This window comes from Squalius cephalus (assembly GCF_949319135.1).
Source record: "Squalius cephalus genome assembly, chromosome: 6".
NCBI lineage: Eukaryota > Metazoa > Chordata > Actinopteri > Cypriniformes > Leuciscidae > Squalius > Squalius cephalus.
In genome coordinates, this window is record NC_137127.1 from 5,115,813 (window position 1) to 5,139,394 (window position 23,582).

At 36.5% G+C, this 23,582-nt stretch overlaps 1 protein-coding gene across 7 annotated transcripts in view; it reads left to right on the top strand.

Moving 5' to 3' along the window:
* The first annotated feature begins 1,468 nt into the window (after nt 1-1,468).
* tmem91 (transmembrane protein 91) overlaps nt 1,469-23,582 on the top strand; it is a 44,867-nt gene continuing 22,753 nt past the window's right edge. Inside the window, exons 1-4 of one of the 7 annotated variants that reach the window (XM_079873985.1) lie at nt 1,469-1,531; nt 9,385-9,458; nt 13,516-13,679; nt 21,011-21,143. The gene's annotated coding sequence lies outside the window, so the exon portion shown is untranslated. Of the gene's footprint in view, nt 1,532-9,384; nt 9,459-9,799; nt 9,850-13,515; nt 13,680-15,316; nt 15,380-16,897; nt 16,970-20,587; nt 20,865-21,010; nt 21,144-23,582 lie in introns of those variants that run through there. The other 6 variants (XM_079873988.1, XM_079873987.1, XM_079873989.1 and 3 more) reach the window with 6 other exon arrangements.

Genomic DNA, 23,582 nt, shown 5'->3' on the forward strand with positions numbered 1-23,582 from the left:
TGTAATACTCTTGCACAAAAGAAACATAAATAAATACTAATTGTACATTTGTGGTTTGTTTGAATCTTTCCTGAACATACATAATTGCTAATAAAGCTATTTGCACACAGGATCACACAGTGCATGCAAGCCACAAGCAGAGGCAAGCATTTTTGATATCACACTTGCACCAATCACCCCTAGAGGTCACCCAAGCAGCATTCTCATTTATTCGTGTGTGAATGGGGTGAGAAGTCTGCAAATGATATATGAGCTTAATTTTCTTCAAACTCTTCAGGTATAAATCGAATGTATTTTGATTAATGGGTTTTAAAGATTCTATAGAGATGGGGAATATATAATGTGAAGCATATTTGATTAATCAATTTAGCATTATTATGTTTACTCTGGTTTAATTAAGGCAAAACCAGCTAGTAATTAATCTTGTTAATTAAGTTCCAGAGGATTCTTTTGATCAGCCTGCTATCACTCACTATCACCTCACTCAAAGGATGCATGCTAACATTATGTGATGAAAGAATTTCATATATGCAAATATAATTCTGGGCATAGCCTGTTAATAACACAAAGCCACCACCTACACTGGAAGAACTGGAGTGTCATCCAGAGCTTTTATTATCTATTTGCTTGTAATATCTTTATGCTTGTGTGGTAAGATTACATAAGCCTCGTGGGGCTTTATTCTCCTGAATACAGTGTTCGGAGAACCATGGACTAAGTAAACATCACTGTGCACTATTATAGTCACAGCTGAGCTGGGTACTAGTTTATGGAGCGAAAGTATCTGCAGGCCTACTTGTATAACAAAGGCAGATGTCCTCAGCGCATGGTGCGATATTATGCGCTATATGGGTTATTTTTGATCAAATGTTTAATAAATATCGATCATAATTGTTTAATTATTTTATAATGGGTTATTTTTTTATCAAATGTTTAATATATCGATCATGATTGTTTAAATATTTTTATACGTGCCGGTACTACTTTCATATTTCTCGTATCACTCCGCGATCTCGCTCTCGTCATAAAAACACAAGTTTGAGTAATTCGCGCCTTTTTGCGTTTGAAACGATGCGGCTTCAACGAGGAAAGTAAAAAATAGACAAGTAACGTTAAGTGAAATAAGGCAAAAAAAATCTGTTAAAAATGTTATTATTTATACCATTTTCAGTATTATTTATTTTAGACAGTATTATTTCTTTCTTTCACCGTTTAGACAAGCAAACGAAAACACTGCTCAGAAGAACATAAGTTAAACCGGTAAGATACAGAATGATGTGTGAGAGAAACTTTAGAGAAAGAGAACACAGCTGAAATGCAGGTTAACATAGGCCTAAACAAGTATTTTCTTTCTTCAAATCAAAATGAAACGGAAGTTGCGAATGCGATTGTCTTTTCTTCACTGTTGTAACGTAGGCTATCCGATGAACTGCTTCACGGACAAGAAAACTGTAGGGCGGGACTTGATTTGTTTCGCCCCAGTCATTAAACAATTCATCAGAGAAAAGGACATGTTACTGCAAGTTGGAGGGTAAGTTAATATTTTGATTAAAGATTGCAAGTAATGTATAATACAAATAAATAAATGTAATAAAATAATAATAATATGCACAGGTAAATCATTCATAATAAATACAGTACTGCCATTTTGCCACTCTTTGGAATACTTGATTCTGATTGGTCAAAGGCATCATGTGGATTTCCTTATTGGATTAGATTATCTTGTTTCATACAAAAGTGTGTAGCAAAAAGAAAAAAATATATTTCTCTCGCAAAAGCATTGCATTTTCCCAAAGAAAATTTCCAGACGCCCGTGAAAAATATAGATCTTCATATCAGGCCTACCGTCAAGGGGGGCTATGATGATTTCAAGACACACCCCCACCCCCACCCCCACCCCACGAATACAATTTCAACCCTCAAGCCCCCCTGAGAATGATAAAAGTGTGTCCTGGTGCCGGGACTGATTCATATACATGCATAGAGCAAACCAATGTTCATCCCTCCCTGTGAGAGGTGTGTTTGATGTATACTGGTGCTGTTGTGATGGGGCTTTGTATTGAATGGTGATTGTGTGAAGGTAGAACTCATTTGATGCCTCATTGGAACGCCATTATGATGGAGGGAAGAGAGAATAGAGTGCTCTGGAAAACTCGAACAGAGAGAGCGTGCCCCCTTCAGAAACAAACCGAACCTCATATCCACAGGCACACCTGAATGCTTTTTTAGTCTCTCTCTCCCACTTTCCTGACCTCATCCCTTTATTTCCCATACCTCGTTTTTTTGCCTTGTTGAGTTCCACTCCACTGCCAGCCATCATCTGCTCGATTCTCTCGCGCTGTCTTGTTCCCTCTGTGTTTTTTCTTCTCTGTCTCTCTCCCTGTTTTTCCCATCCCCTTTCTCAGACACACACTGTTAGTCTAGAGATGAGTTGGCCATTATTAGAGATGGCATTTTGGCCCATCAGCTCCTGACAGCCCCGCTTGACGTGACAAGACGGTGTACGTGCACCTCAAAACAAATAAATGTGTAATCAGCCTCCAACAGATGGGCTTTTCCGATGTCTCTGAAGGAAAAAATTGAGAGAAAAAAATGAAAAAATAATTGGAGTGGAAAAATGGTATGGGAGAAATGAAAGGCTGTTCTGTTTCTTTATCTCTTCCTCCCTCTTCATGTGTAAACTGAGGAAAGGAAACCTGTCAGCTGAATATGAAGGTAATCCATAAAATTAATAGCAGAAGGATGAATTATTACAGATAAAACTATATCGGCAGTGTACTGATGACTGATTTCAGAGGCCTGTCCATTCAAACTGAAAACAAAAACAAATCTGATGTGGCACTAAAATTAGGCACTTTCTATTTAAAGCCATTTAACATTGCACAATCACATCATCAAGCCCTCATATGAGCAGTGTTATTTTAGGATTATTTATATAGTTCCCACAGAAACACTCCAGAATCTTGTAGAAAGTCTTCCCAGAAGAGTGCATAGAGTGCAAAGTGGGGATTAACTCCATTTTAATGTCTATTATTTATAATACAATGTCATTACAGTCCTTGTTGGTGCAAAGGTCAGGTGTCCCAATACTTTTCTCCATATGTGACCCTGGATCACAAAACCAGTCGCACGGGTATATTTGTGGCAATAGCCAACAATACATTGTATGGGTCAAAATGATTGATTTTTCTTTTATGCCAAAAATCATTAGGATATTAAGTAAAGATCATGTTCCATGAAGATATTTTGTAAATTTCCTACCGTAAATATATAAGACATTTATTTTTGTGAGTGAATGCAGCACAATCGCGAACATAAATGGACAACTTTAAAGGAGATTTTCTCAATGTTTCGATTTTTTTGCACCCTCAGATTCCAGATTTTCAAATAGTTGTATCTCAATCACATATTGCCATATCCTAACAAACCATACATCAATGGAAAGATTATTTATTCAGCTTTCATATGAGGTATACATCTCAATTTCAAAATTGTGACCCATGTGACTGGTTTTGTGGTCCAGAGTCACATATAGTGTATTTTGAACTTATTTCCATTTTAAGTAATTTTAGTACTTCAACTTATTTCTGTTAGTTGCCAGCTTAAGTTTTACATCTACCTAATGATTTTTAATAGGTTTAGCTAACCAAAACAACACTGGCCCTCACACAAGCTATCACACACACACACACACACATCACATCACCGCACCAGATCCCTGTCCCTGAAGTCATAAATGTTGAATGTTCATCTTTAAAGTATTAAAGGCCATGTGCTGAGTAATTACCACACAAGATATTGGCTTTATAAGATGGACACTTGGGAGATCTTTCTGTAAACAAGCACATTTCATACTGTATTATTCACAGGACAGACATATGGATGGGGGCTGGTGTGAGTAACAAAAACACACTGACTGACTGCAAACGATGCCATTACTACATTTTATAACGCTTTTCATTTTCCTTAGGAGCGTTTAATCAGTGCTTGTGCCTCAGTGAACAAATTCAGTGAACCTAATTAAAAGATTAAATCATCTTGTTTGTTTAACATGATGAACATGAAATGATTGCAGTCAGTAATTGTGGCAACACAAACCCTATGATAAACCAAAATACACAGCACAGTAAGGAAACTTTCATGTTGCGAAGAATATATATATATTAGGGCTGTCAAACGATTAATCGCATCCAAAATAAAAGTTTGTGTTTACATAATAAATGTGTGTGTATGGAGTATAATTATTTTCTCTATATAAATACACACACATGCATATATATTTAAGAAAAAAGTGTTATTTATATATAAAATATTTATATATAATATAATATATATAATATAAATTATATATAATATAAATATAAATATCTCCTTTATATACACAGTATATACATGCAAATATTTCTTAAATATATACATGCATGTGTGTGTATTTATATATAGAAAATAATTATACACCGTAAACACACATATATTATGTAAAAACAAACTTTTATTTTGGATGCGATTTTAATCGTTTGACAGCCCTAATATATATATATATATATATATATATATATATATATATATATATATATATATATATATATATATTACATAAGTCTAAATTTGTATTAGAAGGAATGTTTTTAATGTAATTATCGAATTTTGTTGCCATTTGTCTTTTAACCAGTTAGCTAAATGTCTCAAATTTACAATAGAATATTTTGAAACAAAACTTTTTTAGATACTTGTAATTAAATAATGACAGTATTTTTTATTTAGGCTAAATCCCATTCGATAATGACTTTTTGGAAAGCATGTATGTATTTTATTTGACTGACTTGTAGTCTAATGGTTAGATACTTACTAATTGTAGCATTAAGTATTTTCTGTGTTATTAATATCAAGAAAAAATATAGTCATTTTTTAACAGATATTTTCATATCTTCAATTCAACACTTCATTATTCTGTTGTTTGGCAGGATGAAATTGCATTTAGATTATGAGATTCAAATTTCAACAAATAGCCTCTCTGTATTTACTGTGTTCTCGCAGTAAATTAAGAATACACAATTATTTTTACTTCATGCGTGTACTGTAGCGTTTCTCATTTCTAGGCATATATAAGTAAATAACTATAAACACGTCACTGAAGTGTAGACAAATGAACCCTGCCACATGTTTATTTGTTTTTTAATGACTGTTGACTTAATATGTGTTTATGGTATTGGTTCAAGCCTTAATTATGGGTTCAGACACCTTCCCAAAAAAAACGCCCTATAATTTGCACTGTATGTATAGATATTAAACGTCTCATCGGAATGACACACACACACACTCTCAGCATGCATGAGTCCGTGAGGCTCACAAAATAGGGCAAAAGAGACAGTGAGTGCCACATAAAAATATCTTCTCATCATTTCCCCTCTTCTTCTTCTCTCCACTCTCCCTGTTTTTCTCTTTATCTCCGGCTCCGCTCTTCATACCCTCCTGTCCCTCTCTCGGTTCCTCTGGAGTAATGAATAATAGAGGGATGCTTGTCTTCTCTCCCTCCTCCGGTTAATCAGGCCTCGCCTGGCTGCCCTCTCTGTCCCCTCCTTTCCTCTCTCGCAACCGTTCTTTAATAAATCATTCAGAGTTTCAGGACGACAGCAGCCGCATGTGGAGGAGAACACCACTAAAGACCTCCACATCCGCAAATATCCTGTCTTCATTTTCTTCGATGTTTCTCATGAGACACATTTCCATCTATTACTCTCACTCACCTGCTCCTACGCCATCCACGCTTCCCTTTTTAGATCTCTCTCGTTCTCTCTCTTTATAGTCCATCCTGTTGTTCTCACATGTAGCATTTCAGTGATTAGCCTCAGCCTAAAACACATTCCCAGGTGCATTTATATAGGAAATGAGATTGCACAGCGATGATACGCATTTACACAGAAACTGGTTGATTCCAAGAGCACTGATATACAGTCCAACAGTATTTGAGGCTGTCTACATTTGACACGACAAAAAAAAAAAAAAAACCTTGCAAATCTATGGCCATGTTCACACAGCAGCAGAATACAGTTGTCAGGTGTATTTGAGTCCCTAATATAGTTACATTCACTCACAGTTCAGTTATTTACGGGAGTGACAACTCCCATAAAATATAAGTTATATATAAATATCCCATATTTATATAAATAAAATATAACTTAATAAGTTATAGTTATAAAAGAAGGTGGTAACTTGCCTGTGTCTGCACACAATGTTGTTCAGAAGACTTTTATGATGTTAATTCCTGTTATTGATGTCACATAAGGTTCGTTCATTATTTTTATGGGGGGAGAATGATTTATGTAACGCGGTTAAAGGGTTACTGAAGTACGGAGCTAAATAATGTGATTTTAATTAATAATCATGTATTTAATTAGAAAAAAAAACAAACATTACCAGCAAAAAAAGCACAGATTCATGGGAATGGCAAAATGTATGGACTTTTTTCTAATTTTATTATTCATATCCCAAGTACACTTTCATAGAAGGCCATGAGGGACATGACAAAGTAGGTGGTGTCAACTGAAAAAACAAGATCATTTCTAATATAAAGATAAAATGTATGTCATTATTTTTGAACTTTATTAAAGGAGACATTTCAATTAATACAAAAAGCTTTTAAAAATAGATTTTGGTGACCTAATAGATAAAATACACTTAAAAAGGTCCTTAATATGGTTACATTCACACACAGTTCAGTTATTTATGGGAGTGACAACCTAATTCTATAACTGAACTCACACCTGTATAATTTCAGGAATCACAACCACATTCTTAGAAAACTCGCGCTGTGTAAACAGAACCGGTCTGGACAACTAGTTTTCTGTCACGTTATGCGGTCTGAGAGAGCCGCTCTGCACAAACACGTGTCTACCGAGTGTTGCAGGTTTTCACGTGTGGTTTCGGTAACTTACTGCGATGGAGATATTCAGTGTGTCATCTGAAGGTTTTATGTACCCATCAATTTTGTGTTATGTGTGACTCAAATGCTCCCTCTCCACCCAGAAAAGCTGTTGTCAGTTAATGATGATTTGACGTGGCTCGAGTCTTGGACTCTTGTCGTATCAAAAGTGATAAGACTTTTCAGTTTTATGGACGTCGCCATCTTTGATATTACTTTTGTTCACTGTCTCGGTGGTTACTGGTTAGAGAATATGAACTTGACTCCCGTTGCACGTTCATACAGACAGTATTCGAGACGCTACTGTAAGTTGCAGTGTGAACGGGACATTTCGAGACTGACACCTATAAGTAAATGTGGTTGTCAATCCCAAAAACTTAGTGTAAATGTAGCCTATGTGTTCTTTGTGTCATAGATATGGCCAGCAGCCATATCACCCTGTAGCCCAAGACTGGTTGCCCACTGAAGCTAAGCAGGGCTGAGCCTGGTTAGTACTTGGATGGGAGACCTCCTGAGAAAACCAGGTTGCTGCTGGAGGAGGTGTTAGTGAGACCAGTAGTCTATGTGGTCTATGTGGGTCCTAACGCCCCATTGTAGTGACGGGGACACTATACTGCCAAAAGAGCACCGTCCTTCGGATGAGATGTTAAATCGAGGTCCTGACTCTCTGTGGTCATAAAAAATCCCAGGATGTCCTTCGGAAAAAGAGTAGGGGTTTAACCCCGGCATCCTGGCCAAATTCGCCCTTTTGACCTGTGTCCATCATGGCCTCCTAATCAACCCCATATACTGATTGGCTTCATCTCTGTCTCCTCTCCACAGATAAGCTGGTGTGTGGTGGGCGTTCTGGCGCAATATGGCTGCCGTCGCATCATCCAAGTGGATGCTGCACATTGGTGGTGGTTGAGGAGATTCCCCCTTCCATATGTGAAGTGCTTTGAGGACCCAGAAAAGCGCTATATAAATGTAACAAATTATTATTATTATTATCATAAGTAGTGTGAGCGCTTGGAGTATGTCAGAAATAGAATGAGGCATCAGTCAAACTGTCGTGAATTTGTCATGTTATATCGCTACATCCAGTGTAGACAGCATCACTGATTATAATAGTTATTTGCTTTTGTCACGTCGTCCCACTCGTGTCTGGTATAGACACAGGCTGCACTGGAAATCGAAATAAGTACCTACTTAAGAGAGTATTCGATTTCAGACGATCCTAATGAGGGAGTCATTAAATTATTGATTAGCTAAATTATGTTTGCAAGAAAGTTTCATCGTTGTCCAGTGTCTGCGCTACTTCTCTCTAGAAGTTATGACCAATAAAAATGTCTTCATACTCATGTAAACTAGAGTTGCGTGAAATTCCCTCGCACAATTTGGACAAATGTAGCTGTTGCTCTAGTAGTTTGTTGTCATTCTGTCTCATCCGTTTCTTTTTTTTAACTAAAACATCGGGTTGGGGAAGTGTTGCCTTTTTGATGATAAACTAATTTGTGCAAAAAAAATGTAAGCTGAGCGAAAATAAATCTTGCTATGCGAGTACTATCATGTATTATGCTGCTGATGAAATTGATGTTATGGGCATTGTATGAATAACCTAGCCTACATGTAAAAATCAAAGTATACTTTGGGCTATTGAGTAGTTGAATCATTCAGTCAACTGATTCGTCTGATTCATTCATACGACTGGCTGAATTAAAAATAGCACACTACTTGTACTATTACCCTATATGTCAGTTAACTGAATTTTAACTTCACTCTGAACTGTTGTGTTAAAGCAAAATCACACTGAAATTAGTGCTGAAACTAGTGACTATAGAAATAAAAATATGACAATATAATTTGTAAAGGAAAATTAATGTATAAATATTGTATTTTTTTAATATTTTGTATTTTTATTTGTAAGTATTGTATACATTAATATAAAGAATAATAATACAAATATTATTTATCATATTAAAGTCCCCCTGTTCTGAAAATCAAGTTTTTGATGTTGTTTATATGTCTGTGTGGTGTTTTTAATATGCTTTAAGACAAACCATGTGCAAATTCATAAGTCAACACCATTACTGAGTATTTTCTCCTTAAAACTGCAGTGAACCAAAGACAGCCTCAAAAACACGGTTTGAAATCGCTGGTGTTTCTGACGTCACAAACTACCTTTTAGCCAATCAGATCAACGTGTGATCGTCAACAAGTGGATCTCTGAGCTGAGTAAGTGAGTGGAGGCGGGGCTCATTTGCATATTTATTAAACCGCGTATACTAAATGAGGCAAGGGTGTTGAGTTACATTCAAGCTATTTTAAGGCATGAAGAATTTTATTTTCAAGGAAAAACGTTTAAATATGTCATTTTGGTGATCAAAGATGAGTTTTAAGGGATAAAATGATTGACTACAGGGGGACTTTAATAGCTGCCATATTTTAGTTCTGCTTTTAAGTGTCATTGCATTCTTCCACAGATTTTGGAGCACACACAGAGCCACCTCAGATAGCCTCATCTTTGTGAAGACACCTTAGGAGACTAGATGTAGTGGTAAGAAAACAGACTTATTCTCTCTGATCCAACATGAAGGGCAAAAATCAGACTCCACCTCAGGGAGAGACATCATTCTGCTCTCACTCACTCTTTAATCACTCTTCTGGCCATTAAGTCCAGCTCTGTCTCTCTGATTCCCTCTATCTATATAGTGCCTTGATTTATGCCACCATTCTGTCTTTCTGTATGTCTCTTTTTCTTGATTATCTCGCTCTGTCTGCCTGTCTCTCTTCTCCTCTCCAGGGTCAGGTTCTGTGACAATTACTTTTAATCTGCCTCCATTACCAAATCTCCCTTCCATTCCTTGGTTCACAGTATTAATCACTTTAATTTCCACAGAGTCTGAGACACACACCGCTTTCACCCTCTTCTGAAAGGTGTTCCCATTGTGAGTCTAATCCCCTTAAATGGCCACTTCGGCATTTATTTCATTATTTATCATCTTCTTCACAGTCATCAGAATCCCACTAAACCTCATGAAATCCCTTGAATGTGTGAATTTGGAAGGGAAGGATAATAGCACATACCGAGAACTCTGTTTGCGTGTGTTTGTGAGGTAGACGGTAATAAAGACACACATTGTACTCTGTGTGGGTGTGTGTTTGGGAGGCGAGGATAAGAAAGCCTCATGAGTGAGTCTCAAATGCATATTGTGTGTGATAGAGCAGGTTTAAAGTGAGCTACAGTCTCACCTTGTGTCATTATGTTCTTGTCTGATGTTGTTAATGATCGTTAAAAGGCAAGCTGACCCAGAAAATAAAAATTCTTTTACTCAGCCTAGTGAATTGTAGTTAATGTGGACTTCAAATCTTAAAGGTATATTTAAAAATACTGTACTTGCAGATAATATTAATGAAACAAAAAGCAACTTAAGTATACTTTAATGAGAGTATACTTTCATGACAGTTACTTTACACACTTAATGTCAACTTTTTATTTTGAAGTACATTAAACCATGATGCTTTAATAAATATTTGAATATTGAGTGAATATTTTTTTAGTAAAGAGAAAAACATATTTATCCGCAGTCACACAGAGTCAAAGCACAACCAAAACAATGTTCTTCTGCAAAATGCATGCAGTTTTGCTTTTTAACTGCTAGAGGGCCAAAAGTTACATTGTGTACCTTTAACTATAGAGTGTGTTATTCAATATTACATTAATATTTGAAATGTACTAAATTGCATCTTCATTGCATCTTCAATTTCAAATATATTTAAATGCATTACATACAAGGTTCAATACAAATGACATTAAAGTATATTTTATCATAAACGCATTTGGCAGGACATACGTATATATACTGTATATTATACAATTACATATAAAGATGCACTTAAGTCACTCTTCAACTCTAAAGTTAAGCTAATTGCATTTAATATAAACTATAACTATATTTTCATGTAATTGCAATTAACATTCAGTTTGCACTTAAGTGTGTATGTAATTTTAAGTATGCTAAAGTGTACTTTTTCACAAGAGCACCTTTATGTTGTTTAAAATTTGTATGACATGCTTTCTCCTGCTGGACACAAAAGGAGAATTTTTTTGACAGTATTTTGGCAAGATTAATTAATAAATAATTTGTAATAATAATAGTACCTTTCAATGAGTCAGTTGATCCACAGTAGTTCACAAAATTAGTCTAAATGATTGATTCACTAATGTGCTTCTCAAAGTCACTGACTCAGTGATCTGGTTACGGTGGTTAGCGCTCAAGTCGCACGAACCAAATTTATGTTACTTTTATGGTGCTTTTTTGTCCTTGTTGAGGCTTGAAAACTAGTTATTTATTGTTATTGCACTCAAAAGATTGCACACGTCTCATTTTCAAAATGTGTTCTTTTGTGTTCCACTGAAGAAGGAAAGTCATAATTCAAGTTTGGAACAACATGTGGGTGAATAAATGATGACATTATTATTATTATATTATTAGCTGAATGAATCCATTAAGCTGTCGTTTTCTCCTGGTTCTTAATGAGGTGGTTCACCGAGGCTAATAAAAAAATGCAAAGAGGAAAAACCGCTGTGCTAAGTAAAACTCGTCAATCTTAGCGAGTCGGATCATCATTGGCAGTGCTGACCCACACTAATAGCAGTATTGTCTCCTAAAGCATGTTACCTCGCCAGCATTTCTCCGCGATGTTTCATTCGCTCTCATCTGTTGTAATGCCATTATGTCAGCGTGAGAAACTCGCTGTGTGTCTGACTCATGGCCAAATGTGTTTGTGCAAGAAAATTCTCCGAACAAAATGAAGTTATTGGACATCCGAGAATATCTATAAACACTCACATAAATCATTTTGATCTAACATGTTTGCTTATTTCAAAATTCCCATACTTCTCATACTTTACTATTATTCTAAATAGCCGAAAACAGCAATAAATAAGAATGAGGAAGCGTTTCCAATCCAAACCTTTGCCTGTAGTGGATGTGTTTGTGTGGAAAGAACTGCAGACCAAGAGCAGCTAAATAAATAATCATTAGCAGCCTCACTTTAATTTAGGTTACAGCTCTTGAGAGGGCTAAAAGCACTCATGACTCAGTCCCCACAGGCTGCTCTCTTTGTTTCACTGAAACCTTTTCTCCTTTCACTCTTTCTCCTGACTACATTGCGTTTTCTCCCTCCATTTGACCCTTTATATTTTAGTGTCATTCATTCTCATCTGCCTTCTTTTTCTCATTTGGGTTCAATGTAAATACATTGATTGACGTTTTCGCTCTCTAATGCTTCGATTCCTTCAGTTTTAATCTTATCTTCCTTTCAGTCTTATTTCATTCTTACAAATTGCAGAGTGTTTGAAAACAATCGTTTTTTGCAATTATGTTTGATGCTAATCGTGCAAAAATTATACACTTTAGCTTATATGAATGAATCACAGCTCATCGGAGAGATTCTGTTTTAACTGCAGCGAACAGATTTTTGCAGAGCAATAAATAAAATGGGTTATTAAATCCCAGAGACTTAAATTGAAGGAACCAAGCCATATCGACAACTGGTTTTACTTACTGTAGAAAAAGTAGTTTGTATGACTAGATTAATATCTTGTTTTCATCTAGTCAAGTCGAGTCACTTTTATTTATAAAAAGGAAAATAATGCAACAAAGATTGTTTTGGCTGTACAGCAGCTCTAGAAGAAAGCCATTGAACAGTTTAAGTAAGGTCAGCGTTGATTCATTTCCGTTGTAATTCGGTACAAATCCAACAATTGTTATTATTCCACAGCTAACAATGGCTTTACAAAACCGTCCTGTGACTTTAAAAACCTTGAAATGGAGACATTCTCTGACAAACATCCCTTCAAACCACACAACCATAAGATTAAACAACAATAGCAAGGAAATAAGTAAAATAATAAGTCATATAAAATATATAAACAGAACATTTAAATGAATACTTAGACAATCCTTTGAAAATTGCATACATTTTGTCTGAGAAATGCCACCCTCAGTTAATTTATCACTGTTTACTTGTACTATATGTCAAAAATTGTTTCTCATTTGTGTCATTTTTTTATTTCTCCAAAGGAATTTCTGGAGAAACATTTGATACAGTACGTAGATATCTTATATGTCTCCTGATCTATGAGGGAGCAACATCTGAGTCATACATCTCTCCATAAATGGGTTGTGTTAGCCGAAGCCTGTCTAAATATTGACCGTCACAATGCCTTAATTGCAAATTTCATGGATGAGGCACCTAACAAATGTGAGTTAGACTGAGCATGACTGGAGTGTTCCTGATTATTGAGGACAGAAATGGGTTTTCGATTCTGTCCTCATTTTGCATGTTTGAGTATTTGTGTGCGAGACATTTGTTGATTGAAGTCAGCTTGATCCCTCACTAAACGAGTCTTGCTCTTGGACGCACATCATCAGAGCTTCACAGAGGGGGGTAAAGCACGGGAGAGAATAGGATAGATTGAAATGTAGAGAGGGATTGAACAATTTGGATAGGCAGTGGGATTTTAGTGGGATTTCCTTTTTTTTCATCCCATCCCTCCATTCTGATTATCCTTTCAACCAATTTTTCACTCTCCCCCCCTCTTTTAGAGATAAATAATTCATGGCTCCTGAGGCACAGAACAGCGCTGGAACATTCTAGGAAAGATAAGGGATTCTGATGACTGCTGATACTTGGCATGTAACGCCATGCGTAACAGAAGATTGCACAAAGACAGCATCTCTTCCACAGTGATGTACAGCCTGCAGCCACGGTACAGCTCAGCCCCCTCACAAGCACACATACACACACGCTTTGTCAGCATTTAGGCTTGGTTTTAGCTACAAGAGAAAGGCTGAAGTGCTCTTGTCTCAGCTCAAAGTCACCGACAAGTCTGTCCACACGCCTACATCACTTGATTCCCTTTGAAAGTGAAGATTAAAGCACAAGCCACCCCGGAAACTTCAAAATAGAGCCGTCGGGTTACTGAAACAAAAGCTACTCTGGAAATGTGCTGCTATTATGGTTTTCAGCACAGCACATGCTCACAGACGCACGTCCTGATTTTGCTGAGTTAGATGCGTTCCTTGGTCAACATATTTTGTTAATCCTGGAACAATATTCCTGTCCGAAAATGTATCCATAACCATAACCTAACCATATCCCTACCTTCTAAACCTAACCCTAAGTTATCCCTAAAATCAGAGGAAGGTGAATAGCAATGATTTGTAAGTTTATACCTGACATAAACTGTAAACTTGTCCCTCAGATCTGATTGGTTGATTGGAACGTTGTTCCAGGATCAAAAAACATATTGATCCAGGAACATGTTGCACAAATCAGGCTCTGCCTCACGCCACTGTTAGCTGATGAATTTATCATTTATAATATCTTTAGATAAAGCCTTGCATTTTTTGTACTATTAAATTATTCAAAAATGCATTAAAATGTATTTAATGTGTACAGTCACAGAGTTGAATACACCCTTTTTTAACATGTCTGATATTATAATGATGCAAAAAGCCTCATTAAATGAATGAAAGATGTGGTCAGTAAAATGTATTGATTTATTGATTTATTAATTGATCAAAAACATGCTGCGGTTTCTACAGAAAATATCAAGAAGCACAGCTATTTTCAACATTGATAATAATCAGAAATATTTCTTAGCAGTAAATCATCATATTAGAATGATTTCTGAAGGATCATGTGACACTGAAGACTGGAGTGATGATGCTGAAAAGGCTTTTGTCTTTCCTTTAGCCAAATAGGTGGGAAAACTTCAACACCCATAATGCACTGGGCAAATACTTCTTAGCAAACTTTTAATCTTAATGGTGTTGACTTGTATTGTTCCCGGGTGCAAGAGTTCAGAGAGTAAACGTTTAGCGGGAGTGAGTTACTTTCAGTTTCAGTGAAAGATGTTGTAATGTAGGCAGTAGCAGTGATGCGTTTTGCGTCATCCGGGAGACTTTTGGTGACAAATAAATGGGAATTTCTTGGTCCAGGTAACACGGAGATTGAGTAAACATTGTTCTTTTACACATACTACTGACATTGTAACAATACAAAGCATGTTGAAAATCGAAGTTCCACTTTAAGGTCATCAGGTGTGAAAGGCTTTGTTAGATCAGATTCTCTCCCTCCAGCCATTTAGTTGCTCTCGCTGTGAGAGAATTACACATTTTGGACTGTGAAGATGGAGTGTGTGTTGAGTAAGTTGGTTCAGCTGCTGATTCGGTAATGAGCTTGGTGAGGCTGGACGGTCTTTGTGCTGCTGAGGTCGCTGTTTGTGTGTGTGTGTGTGTGGGTGTAACGCTAGACAACAGGGTCAGGAAATCAGTGGGAAACCAGCCGGATTCGGCTCAGCTTCCTTAAGAGGATTGTAATTTGACAAGTCATTAACTGGAGCTACTCTGAGCCGCAGCATGTGCTGACTAAGAGACTGTACTCTTATCAAGCAATGACGAGCTGGTACTGTATGCTGTCACAATTTCATTTTACATACTAAACCTCATTTGAGAGGTTAATTGAGGTGAATGGTCCGGTATTAGCAGGCCTACAACTCAACAGAAAGATTTTTTTTAATGTATGCCAAGATTGTAAATATAATTTTTTTAAAAATATTTTGGCTAATTTGATCAGGCTTTCAGTTGTCAATACTATTCACATCCTCAGGGTATTTTTTATCATTGTATGTTGCTGGCTTGCTGTACTATTGTTCACTGGTAGGTGTTCATATAGAAGCCCATTTCCACCACATAAGAGAGAGAAAAATTGTTGATAAATTATAATTATGACATTCCAAGTCATAATTATGACATAAGTCGAAATGAGATTAAGTTATAATTCTGAGATACATTTGAAATTATGTCAAATTATAGACAGTCAAAAGAAAGATGAAAAGAACAATGAAAAGAATGAAAAGTCATAATTATGAGATAAACAGACCAAGAATTGTGATATAAAAAGGCATAATTATTACAAAAACTCACACTTTCTCTTATCTCATAATTGACTCTCATAATTTTGGCCTTTTCTACTTTGTCATAATTTTTTTATTTCTATAACATGAACTTTAACTTTAACTTAATCTCATAAGTATGATTTTAAACTTTTAATACTATAATTTTGACTTTGTCAATTTAGATATACAATCCAAATACAAAACATGATTTTTTTTTTCTTAAGTTGTAGAAATGGGTTTCCAAATGTTCCTGCTGATGCTTGATGCCATAACTATTATAACTGGCCATAACTTTTGAAAAACTGATCACAAATGACATTTAAAAAAAAAAAATTCTAAACATTTATTAGAGCATGCTCTAATAGATCACAACAGTGCATAATTCATCATATCATCAACAAAATAAACGATTATCAATTTATGAATCCAGCTTAACATACCATCAATATAAGATTTCTGGTTGTCAATGCATCATTGCAGTTTATTGGCATAAATTTAAACTTTTCTCAACTTGACAAGATGCTGGACACACTCAAATCTCATCATGATGGCCACTGTCGCTCATGTTTCTTGTTATCATCAGCTGTCATTGAAAATTAATGATGTTTACTTGCTTTGGTGCTGCAAGTTGTCAAGAGGGCTTTCAGTGTCAAGCGATTTCTGTGGTCAAAAACACACATGTAGCCAATCAGCAGTAAGGGGCGTGTGAATTTGGGGGCGGAGCCATCAAGATAGGGCTTTGATCCTTTTGTGTAGGGGCGTGTTTGTTTTGGTGTTTCAGATATAAACAGAGTTTACACATTTGACCATGTTTAAATCCATTTTGTCTAAATAGTGCAGAAAATGTGGAAAAAAGTGACATTAATGTGGCAGTATAAAGAGAATAGTTTACATTTGATTTAATTATATTTAAGTGTAATGATCACATTAATATTTCATTGTCTATCTGTGTATGCATTCCAAGCATTCACAAATTTCCATACACATTCACAGTTTTTGATGTGCACATTACTGTCTTCTTTTAGGCTTGTGCGTGTCCAGATGTAATGAGCAGGAGTGGAGCTGAGCGCTGAGCTCATTTGTCGTGGTGTTGTCAGGTGCGTGAGCTCTCTCTGCTGTCACTGGGGATTATTTCAGGCTGTCTGCTCTCTGTGTGCCTGAATAAACAGCATGTGCACTCACATATGCCAATGCCATACATTTCAATATAGGCAGGGTGTGCGTGTATGTGTGTGCGCGATCTTTTGCGTTTGAGAGTGAGGTCAATTAATTTGAACCTCTCTATTCCCCATGATCCTCCTGCATATAAAAACATCACATACTTCCCATATGGATTACTGCTTTAATCACCTGAATAAATGGCCTTGACCTCTTCAGATGGGTGGGTGAGATGGGTCAGCGTGCCTCCGCATACGTCATGACAATGACCTTCTGCTTCAGGATGGATTAGAGTTCGGTGTGCTCTTTGCACTTTGCTGCTTTGCATGATGGGAATCCTGGACTAGGAGTACCGTTCTAGGTTTACCAGACTGGTTTGGTTTAAGAACCTGCCAAGCTACTCGTATTTTAAAGTAACTAAACTACAGTTTTTTTGAAAATGTAGTTTCAGTACTAGGTACACATTTATTATTCATTGGACATTGGACAAAAAAATATTTTAGTGAGTGTTAAATCTTTTATTAAATTTGTGTATTTTTATTTGTTCGTTTAAGAATTAGATACTATAGGTGTTCATATGAAGCCTATTTCCACCACATAAGAGGAAAAAGTGGTTGGCAAATGACATACTGAGTCACAAACATGAGATAATTAAAATCAAAATTAGATAAAGTCATGTTTATGAGATACATTTAAATTTATGACGTAAAAAGTCAAAATTATAAAGATAAAAAGTGGAAATTAAGACAGTCAGAAGAAAGAAGAAAGGAATAATTAAAAGTCATAATGTGAAATTATGAGATACTATGTCATTTTATGTGATGCTTAGTCATGTTATGAGATAAAAAGACCAATAATAAATGTTATTAAATACATTAGAAGTATAAACTACAACCATATTTTTCTGGTACCAAAAAAAAAAAATAACAAGGAATTTTGAATGAATGAATGAATGAATGAACAAATTAATCTCAATTAGGGTGACAGCATTAAAGAGAGAATGTATTTTGAGTTGCATTTAGGAATAAAAAGGAATTAAAATAACATGCAGGGATTTGAATCAGTGTTTTTATTATTGATTCAGTTCACTTAGAGAGATTTTGATTATTGGCTCAGTTGGCTTGGCTGTGAAATGCATTTTTAGTGCATTGCAACAAGCATTTTTGCTCACTAACTTGCTACTCTTTTCACTACTTGGTAGCATTGATTGGTTAGCATTGATACTTTTACTGAAAATTGTGGTTAAGTTGGTAGCATTGACACTTTTAGTAAATTGCTCTCTAACACTGCCTATCATAAAAAAACGTACATTCGATTGCTTGTGTACGTGACACACATCACATCCTTCAACAGAAGTCACCTTAGTCTGTCTTTCTCTCTGCCAGTGTATATTTTTTTATATGTCGCTCCCTTGTTCTATTTTGTTTCCCCCAGTGATCTGCACCTCTTCATCTGTCTGTCCTTGTCCTCCTGATTTGTGTGTGAGGTAAATGGTGTGCATGTTTGTTGTCAGCAAGGGTGCAGCAAGCTATTGATCCATGCTGACCATACACTCAACCAAACAGCTGTCGTCCTGACAGCGCAAGACAAATGAAGCATCAGATTCACCATGTTGACTGACCTATTCCCATCCACAACAGAGAGAGAGAGAGAGAGAGAGAGAGAGCACACCTCATGAACAGACCGCGTAAGCCTAGAGGATTGTTATTGATTACTAATGTCCATCCCTGCACTCGGCTTTATCCCAGTCGGGGTCCCCTGAGGTCCATCGTATTAATATTAAAATCCAGGACAGAACAGAATGTGTTTCTCCTGCTTCTATTCTCTATATTGAACAGAAATCTTAATTGTTTTTACAAAACAGTGTCTAGAAGTGGGTCAGATGGTTGAAAACAACATGAAGAGCTTACTGCCATGGATTGAACAATTCTGGCTGGATTTTCTATTTGAACATGACTAATAGCACAGTACAGCACTGTTCACTTAAAGCCTACATTAAATCCAAATTGACCCTGTTTACTTAAGGTTTTGATTTTGTACACTGGGAATTGATTGCATTGTACAAAGCGTTTCATACCAAAATGGTGCTCTGAATTTGAATTTGCTAAAGCAATGCCTAAATATGTGTTGGCTATTGGTTTATATTATTCAAAAGCCAGTAGCTATGTTTCTATCAACCTATTTTTACGAGATATCGGATTTAAAAACGCTGGATGAAAGCGGCAAGATGTTCATAAATGAAAAAAGAAAAGAAAATTATGCATATAAAAAAATATTTGCTCAATTGAGGCAGATCAGTTTTTTCATCCAATGAGAAGTCATGCGCATAGACTCCGATGGAAACACATTTACCGAATAGGGGATATGTGTATTTGCTGTTTGTTTCATTTGATTCAGTTCTGAGTCATTATGGTATGTTTCTTACATAAGAAGGAAATTCTATGCTCATTGTGTAATGGACAGTGTTGCAGACTTATCTTTTTGAACTAGTCATAAAAAGAATTGGATCATAAGATTAGTTTGGGATTTGTCTGCATTGGTCACTGTCGAACACGTACTGTAGAGTAGGTACTGCATTTGATTAGAAACTTACATCGCGACCATTAAAACTGATGTTACTATGAATTCAGAAATACGTCTTGTCTCATATACTGTGTTTTGCCTACTAGATAAGTATTATATATATTATTTCAATAATTCCATATAAAAAGAAACGTCTCATAAGAGCCACCACACTGGTGGTGTTGTTTGTTTGATTTTATGTGATCGGGAGAAGATCACAATCTGTATTTTTACCCAACCCTATTATTTAGATCAAAGTACAGTATCGTCTGTAAATCTTATTATTACAATTTTATTAATGTTTTTGAAAGAAGACCCTGATGATCATCGAGGCTGCATTTATTAGATCTATTAGAAATACAATAACAACAGCAATATTTGTAAAATATTCGTACAATTTAAAATAACGTTTTCTATTTTAATATATTTTAAAATGTGATGCAAAGCTGAATTTTCATCAGCCACCGTTACTACACTTTTCAGTGTCACATGATCCTTCAGAAATCATTCTATTATGCAGATTTTTTTTCTTCCAGGACTCTTTAAATAGACAGTTCAAAAGAACCGCTTTTATATGAAATGTAATGCATCCTTGAGGCCACTTTTTACAATCTAAATTAATTCCGGATGGATAAAATCAAGGACCACCCATTATGCATTAATGCCACAACATGGAAGTAATTTAAACTTTATCTTTAACTTTGATCAGTTATCTTAGCTCTCTGTAGGACTGTCCACTCTGTGGCCGTATAAAGAGTGAGAACAGTGTTTCACAAAACAACCTCATGCCAACATTCCCACTGTTCTGAAGCATCATCAGGGAGAGAAAAAGAGCAAGGAAAGATTGTGAGAGAGAAGAGGCTTGAGTCATACTGATGTGTTTACAGTAGCAGGGATACACTGTACACGCTAACACGCCACCAAACACCATCAGGCTCTAGGACCCTGCGATACACTGATGCTGGAGCCAAGGAGAGAGAGGGGGGGGGGAGTGGGGGGGGGAGTGGGGGGTGGAGTGGAGCGCAAAAAGACAGTGGAGGAGGGAAAGAGAGATGTGGAGAGAAAAGAGGAGAGGAAGATGCAAAGAGCCGCTTCGCTGCTGTAGTTTGGAAGTCTCGCCAGCAAGACTTAAAAGAGCATTGGTGGTATAAATACCCAGCGTAAACAGGATTAAAAGAGCAACTACTGACTCCATCAGAGAAGTGTGAAGTGAGACAGACAGGCAGAGAGAGAGAGAGAGAGAGTAAAGTGTAAGCATCAGCATCAGCAGCGGTGTGTACTGCAGTGTGTGTCTACACACTCACACAGGAGCTCGTTTTATTACAACGCTCAACTTAGGAGACAAGAACTGTCACTCTTTTACTCTAACACCATCCCGTCTCTCTCTCTCTCTCTCTTTCTCTCTCTCTCTCCGCCAGACTTGCTTATACACACAAATGGAGAATATGTCTTGGTGCTAAAGTATCGCTGAAGTTCAAACTGGGCCGCTGGATTCATCCGTTTTGCTCCACACACTTCGCCGACACCAGAGTTCAGCATCAGATGATAGAGGTACGTTTTGCTCATCTTTTCTTATAAAAATGCATTTTAATCAGTGTTGTCCAGGATATTTATACCATAGAGTTTCTTTACGGGCAGTCTGGGTGTAAGTGTTATCTATATTTCTCTGTGGAAATATATATTATTTCATGTCACATCCTGGATGAACAGATGTGTGGGACATTTCTTTAATTTTGCTGTGCAGTTATTATTTTTCCTCCCTCAAAAAATTCAGTCAAAGCTCTTCTGTGCCTCTTGCATGGGGTGTAATGATTTCTCTGGCGATCATAACACATGCAAGCTTTGCCGTTATTATTGTGTCAGATTTTAGTGATTATAAATGTGCTGGAACACTTTCAGCTATTGTTCAGGAGAACTGCAGTTCCCATTAGAGAGAGACATTTCTATTGTTAGTCACTGAATCTGCAGTCCAGTGTCGCCTCTGTAGTGATTCATGTAGTAGATGCTCCCTAGAGATGTGCATTAAGACAATTACTCAAAGTGAAATATATTTCATATTTAAGAAAAAGTGACTCCCTGTTTTCTGACCCTCATGACACCCTTCACACACACACACACACACAAACCATTAAATTCGGTCTCTACAAAACATACTTCCAGATTACAATAAAAAGGAGATTATTTCATGACATACGGTCTTGTGCGTTATTATCCCTAAAGTCTCAGTGCACCCCCCTCTTATGCACAAATCTCACTACTAATCTAAACTGTCCTGTACACACACACACACACACACACACTTGTTTATCAGCGCTGTGCTGTCACATGCAGTGTGTTGCCTGATTCCCCTGCCTGCTGCATGCTGGTGAGATAACCTTTTACTTAGCACGAGTAATAAACAATTAGCCGGTGATTATGTGCGATGCGAGAGGATTTCTCATTTGATTAAATGTGTTCTCAGTGAGGCAGAGCACCTCATTTATCATATTTGTGTCTGCTGTATTATGAAGTGTTCTTAGATTTTTCTTATTATTGTTAAATTTGACATGCATTGAATTGTGTGTCTTTGGGATGGGCATTTGTTTATGTGTGTGTGTGTGTGTGTGTGACTCAGATGATGGAGGAGAAGGCCAGTAAGGGGTCAGGCCACCGAGAGCTCTTTCATTCTTTCCTCTGGTCTGTTTCACACCGCTCGCATTAGCAGCGCGCAAGAGAAGCTGCCGAGGCTCGTGTTCTGCTTTCACATTGTGTTACCAAACTGCGTCCTTATACCACAAACTGAGGGATTTCTAGATTACAACCTTGAATATTTTCAATATGTTCAACATTTAACAGTGACTGCATGGTATAGTATTGTGAAGAACTATACTACCCATTAAATCCTAAAGCATCAGAGAATTTTAATATATATATACGTGTAATGTAAAAAAAAAAAAAAATCTGAAAATTATTATGATTAATAACCATTAATAATTCATACGAACGATTTTATATTAAAAGGTCATGATATGAGAAATCAAATTTGCCTTGATCTTTTGACATATAAGAGGTCTTTGAACCATTAAAACATCCTCCTCATTATAAACAAGTATTTATTAATTTAATCAAGCTCCAAAAACAGCTCGTTGTTGTCATATGACCGACTCCAGAGCGAGACATCGATGAATAATTACACATCATCACACCATAGGCTCTGCCACAGTGTGTGTGTGGTCGTGGTAAACCCTACGTTTGACAAGGATGACAATACTGGGACATTTTTGGTTCCCATGTGGAAAGCAGCTTATAAATCACACTAAATGATGTTTTCTTAAAATGTAAAAAAGGTTTTCTGTGAGGGTTGTGTTTAGTGTTTGGGTAGAGAATATACAGTATAAAAATCTTAATGTATGAAAGCGCCCATAAAACATGGAAACCCAACGTGTGTGTGTGTGTGTGTGTGTGTGTGTGTGTGTGTGCGTCATTTACTGTGCTTCTGTCTGTCAGAAAGTGTTTGTCACTGTGCGTAACTTTGTTCTCTCCATTATTTTATGTTATAAAAGCCTACATTGCAAAAGATTGGGTTTTAATTAATAGGTTTTAAGGTTAGAATTTTCAACACAAAAATAGTTTATTTCGCTGAGTTTAGCATACTGCGTGTGACAAAAATAGGCTTAGCATTTAAACCCTACTTGCAGATACACTTCTGCTACGAGTGTTGGTTACTCTGACATGAATGCTATAACCTGTTAATACGAGACTGAAATAAATGTGTCTCTTACACGAGCAGTGGGAAACATCTGAAATATGTTCCCCTACCACATCCAACTTGAGTGTCAGCAAAAAGCCTGGAGGATTGTTTGGTTCCTTGTTTGCACCATGAGGCTTTTAATTTATAAAAAATGCCCAAGGCAATAGAAAGCTACTTGTGTTGTACAGTATACACCTCAACTACTTTACCACATAAATGGATGTGTCATAAGAGCACAATACACCAGCAGCTCTGATTGA